This window comes from Copadichromis virginalis, linkage group LG22, assembly GCF_057382275.1.
Source record: "Copadichromis virginalis isolate Kocher_CV1m ecotype Utaka linkage group LG22, C_Virginalis_male_GT1.1, whole genome shotgun sequence".
NCBI classification, from domain to species: Eukaryota; Metazoa; Chordata; class Actinopteri; order Cichliformes; family Cichlidae; genus Copadichromis; species Copadichromis virginalis.
This window is the reverse complement of record NC_140638.1, coordinates 2317270-2323196: the sequence shown is the minus strand read 5'-3', so window position 1 is coordinate 2323196 and position 5927 is coordinate 2317270.

Here is a 5927-nt window from a genome sequence, read left to right as displayed (position 1 = left end):
TTCCTATCACATCTGTGATAGGTCCCACCCTCCTCCCCCCCCCCAACCCTGAAAATGATAAGAGGATGGATGGAGTGGAAGTTATAGTAAACCAATTGAAAATGTATGCTAACCAGACTCTAGATTTTGTTGAACATTATGTAATATGAAGATAACATGTAGTATTTAAGTGAAAAAGTAGTATTGGGTTAAAGGTTATTGAATAGTGTTGGAATAAAGAAAATTTTGAAGGTTAACATATTCCAAGAGCTCAACTTACTTCATCTAAACATGTTTCAATCACATTTTATCAACAGAAAATGCCCAGGTTTATAGAATATGAATAACTAGGGCTGCTCGATTATGGCAAAAATGATAATCACGATTATTTTCACTCAAATTGAGATCTCGATTATTTGACGATATTTATTTAACCCTTTAAGACCTACCATAGAACCAAGTCCGCCAGAGCTTATATATTTTTTTTTACATGTTGTAGTGCCATTTGTGGGAGCATTTCAAGTTGCTATACAACTGTTATAGCCCATATTTTAATAATATGTATGCATTAAGTCCATAGTAAACATAGTAAAAAATTGAAAATTGTTTTTGGTTTTTTTACATATATTTCTACTTGGAGAAATTTAAGAGGTTTATCCCTCAAAACTGTAAATACAAAAAAGTTGCAAAAAATAGTTTACAACAACAGGAAATTTATTTTGAGTGTCTTCATAGTTTTATTTTGGAGATACACCAATTTTTATATACTGCAGGAAAAACGAAAAAACAATCCTATGATGCAAATTTGCAAAGAAAACAGCATCAAAATAAACTATTTCCAGCAGTGCAATTCGAGTTCTAAGCATCCCAGAAACTATTCAGAAAAGTCATACATGACAAGGAAAGGCTTTTAAGGCCTACAAGTAAAAAACTACATTTTCTGCGAAAATGACGTCACTTCCGGTTTCGGGCAGGAAATGGCGGACATGTGATAGTTCGCGCTGATGCCTGTTTCACTGTGGGAAGTGTTAGGAACAGCTGATCGGATCGGCAAAGCGTGTTTCTGGAATATTATGTTTTTGTTCCTGCAAGCGCTTTTTATGTAATTTTTGCAAAGCTTTATGTGGAAGGAAACTGTGACCGAGGACAAGCTGATGGCATAAGATGTAAGTACAACTCCTCTGGTTTCATATGCAAAACAAATTATTGCGCTAGCTTACACGGTTCAGGTTCTACAGGGATTTAAAAATAGTTACACAACATGGAGCGTGCTGCTCTGACCGGCTTTAAAGGGTTAACAATAACAATGTATTGAATAATGACTTTAAAAAAATAATATAAAATAGTGTGCAACACCACTGAAGTTTTTTTTACCTCTTTTCAACCAACGGCAGTCACTCTCCTCTCCAAATAACTTCTGCTTAGCTTTCCGAGTGTTACACCCCGGCCTAGGCAACCGGGGTGCAACGCGGGAAAATAAAAATAAGGAAAATAAAAATAAGGTAAAAACACACGAGAAAAAAAACTAATACGGGTTTCCACAAAACTCATCCCAAAACGAAAGTATCGACCACTATTTTCTTTAAAGCAAAATATGATATTTATTTACATCACAACACAAGGCGCCAAACTATTTACAACGGGGGGGGGGAAGAAGATCGCGACCATGACATACAGAAACACAGGGCTTAAATACATAGACGGAGCAATTAGGGAATGGACCACAGGAGGGAAACACAGCTGGGGCAAATTAGACCTGACGAGACAAGGAAACGTAAACTGAACACACTAAGATAACAACAGACCTTCAAAGTAAAACAGGAAACACATGACAGTCACGCAAAAACAAAACACTGACAACACCGAAACGTAACACGAGCTTCCCTCGGGTCCTCTTAATCAGCGGTCTCCAACCTTTTTTGCGCCACGGACCGGTTTATGCCCGACAATATTTTTCACGGACCGGCCTTTAAGGTGTTGCGGATAAAAGCAACAAAATAAAACCAGTACCGGTACCGAAAAAATGAAGATTTATTCATAACACACGTCAAAAGACCCAGGAAAACCGAGTTAACGATAAAAACGATAACAAAATAACGCTGAAAACCGATAAAAACCCTGAAAACCATACATTTCACACCTGAGCCTCAACTCTCGCGGCCCGGTACCAAACGAATCACGGACCGGTGCCGGTCCGAGGCCCGGGGGTCAGGGACCGCTGCTCTTAATTGTTGTGACGCGTGTTCGAAATGCAGAGAGGTGCGCTGGATTTGCCACACGGAGCAGTGCGAGAGTAAAGCATGAGGGAGGGGCTAATAATCGGCTCGGTCATTTTTAATGATAGTTGAAAGCCCAGATCGTCATCGTGATTAAAATTCGATTAATTGAGCAGCCCTATGAATAACTGCCCATGCAAAACACCTGTCTGCAAATACTGGCCACTACTGAATTAAGTAAATCCAACATATTCGTTTTTTCAGTGTACACCCTCTTTGCTGTGTGTTACCTCCATGCTCCTAGTAATTTGCTAGCACTCTGTTTCCCAATGTAGTTCCTTAGTTTCTTAGTTCCTTTGTTTTTTGGTTTGAGTTTCTCATTTCTAGTTCCTTTATTTCGGTTTGGTTTTCTGCAAAAGTGTAGAATTATTTCCAGGAATAAAGCTGCCGTTTTCAGTTAACTTCCCATGTTTGAGTCTTGCGTTCAGGTCCTACATCCTGCCACACAGCCACACATGACAACAAGGCCATGTTATTATGTACATATTGCAACTGCTGAGTTAAACCTTATTATCTCTGTGATATTATAGACAATATTAAAAATAGAAACTTTCTGGAGGTATTTTAATGAACTGTTTTTGTCATTTGTGCTTTTTGCTGATAAACTTTCTGTCATTTATATTTTTATGTTATTATAATGTCTCAGTTTAATTTCAGTGTTTTAAATTCATGAAACTGAACTTCAGATCTTGTTGAATGCTGTTTTCATTTGTACATAACTCACAGTTTCACACATTGTGACGTGTCAGAAGAACTGTGTCTCTCTTCTAGTTTTACTTCCTCTGCGTTTTCTCTTCAAAGCTGTCTGACTTACCCCTTATAAGGGCTTTGGGTCCACATGAACTGTTTTCAGTTTTTAGCTTAAGAAAAATTATAGAAATAATTATTTTCTCAAATTAAGATTAATTGGCTGTGACTCATTTTCAGTGAGGAACATAACTCAGAAAACATTCACATTGACCTCCCGCCCCTTTCACATTTGCACCACATACAGGGTCTTCAGGTCCACTGGACCCGTGGCTAGTGAAAATGATCTGTGTGTGTGAGTGTGAGAGAGAGAGAGAGAGAGAAAAGCATGTGAATTGACCCAGGTGTGACCCATCAGTGCTGTTCCCACACAAGGTTACAACATTGCTGCAAAATTGGAGCAACCAACACTGTTCTGCACCCACATTCCCGCACATTTCACCCTCTGTCTTGCAGGAACGAATCTTGGAGGCATGAAACTACAAATATCTCTGTCATTGTGGTTCCATACCACAACTGATCAAGATGGCAAAGTGATTCTCTGTTCAGACTGTGTTACAGTTGATATTGGAACAGTCAGAGAGCCTCAGGATGAGCCTGTGAGCACCCAGCTATAGGGCCAGACTCTCAGCAGCTTGCAAATAACACTGTATGGATTTCAAAACAAGGCAAAAACTGAATAGTCTTCCTGCTCAAGAAATGAACCCCCCCTCATGGCTGCCAATGTGATTTGGATGACCCTAGGACCTACACGCTTGGCAGTCACTCATGCACAAGACATCAAGTCTTCTTTTGACCTTTTCATGCCATACCCTATGAAGAAAATCATCCTCGATTGCACCAATTTAGAAGGAAGAAGAGTATTTGGATGCTTACTTTAGGATTCCTGTCCTTGCTGGCATTATGCAGGTCCACAGAGGGCATAGCCTAACAGAATCCCTGTGGGATAAAGAAACTGGCGGAGAACTTTTCCAGTCAACGATGTCTCTTAAAACTTTCGAAATACCATATTTCTAAGATTTTCAGGGCCGAGTACAATAACCTCAGTTTGATCTGAATTAAGAAGCAGAAAGTTAGCGGCCATCCAGGTCTTTAGGTCTGTAAGACAATTTAACTAATGCAATTAGTTAATTGTTAATTGGTTAACTAATTGGTGTGTGTTATCTGGCTTCGTGGATAGACAGAGCTGGGTGTCATCTGCATAGCAGTGTAAATGTATGCTATGTCTTCTAATGATGCTGCCTAAGGGAAGCATGTATAAATAAACAGAATTGGTCCTAGCACTGAACCCTGTGGAACTCCATAACTAACCTCAGTGTGTGAAGAGGACTCTCCATTTACATGCACAAACTGGAGTCTATTAGATAGATATGATACAAACCACTGGAGCACAGTACCTGTAATACCTACAGCATGTTCTAATCGCTCTAATAGGATATTATGGTCGACAGTATCAAATGCTGCTCTGAGGTCTAGCAGGACAAGCACAGAGATGAGTCCACTGTCAGAGGCCATAAGAAGATCATTTGTAACCTTCACTAAAGCTGTTTCTGTGCTGTGATGAGCTCTGAAACCTGACTGAAACTCTTCAAATAAGCCTTTGCAGATGATCTGTTAGCTGTTTGACAACTACTCTTTCAAGGATGTTTGATATGAAAGGAAGGTTGGAGATTGGCCTATAATTAGCTAAGACTGCTGGGTCTAGAGATGCTTTTTGAGTAAAGGTTTAACTACAGCCAGCTTGAAGGCCTGTGGTACATAGCTGATTATTAGAGATAGGTTGATCATATTTAAAATTAAAGTGACGATCAGTAATATGTTCTGGCTTTGCGGAGGGCTTTCTTATAAAGCAGCAAACGAGTCATCTGCTTTAGGCTACGTGTTTGAGAATTATACCACGGAGTCAGGTACTTCTGATTAGAGACCTTAGTTTTCACAGGAGCTACAGTATCCAGAGTCGTACGTAGTGAGGAGGTAAAATTATTAACACGATAATCGACCTCTGTTGGGGTAGCGTTCAGATAGCTGCTCTGCTCTGTGTTGGTACAGGGCATTGGAGATGATAACAGTGGGTGGATTATATTCTTAAACTTAGTTACAGCACTTTCAGAAAGACATCTACTTTGATAAAGTCTACTCTTCACCGCTGTGTAATCAATTATTGTAAAAGTAAATGTTATCAGGAAATGATCAGACAGGAGAGGGTTTTCAGGAAACACTGTTAAATGTTCAGTTTCTATGCCATATGTTAAAACAAGATCTAGAGTGTGATTAAAGTGGTGGGTGGGTTCTTTTACATTTTGAGAGAAGCCAATTGAGTCTAATAACAGATTAAATGCCATGTTGAGGCTGTCATTTTTAGCATCTACATGGATGTTAAAATCACCCACAATAATTATTTTATCTGAGCTCAGAACTAAATTAGATAAAAAGTCTGAGAAATCAGACAGAAACTCTGTGTAAGGCCCAGGTGGACGATAGATGATAACAAGTAAGACTGGTTTCTGAGTTTTACAGCTGGGGTGGACGAGGCTAAGCATCAGGCTTTCAAATTAATTAAAAGTCTGTCTGGGTCTTTGGTTGATTAATAGGCTGGTGTGAAAAATTGCTGCCACACCTCCCCCTCGGCCTGTGCTTCGAGGTTTCTGGTAGTTAGAATGACTCGGGGGTGTTGATTCATTTAAACTAACATAATCATCCTGCTGCAACCAGGTTTCTGTAAGGCAGAGTAAATCAATTTGTTGATCAATTATTCAGTCATGTACTAACAGAGACTTGGAGGAGAGAGACCTAATATTTAATAATCCACATTTCACTGTTTTACTCTTTGGTTCAGATGTGGATACTGTATTGTACTTTCTTTGTGATTGTTTATGTTTAAGTTGTTTGTTGCTGGTTTTTAGTTTGTTTTTTGTCTGTTTGGGA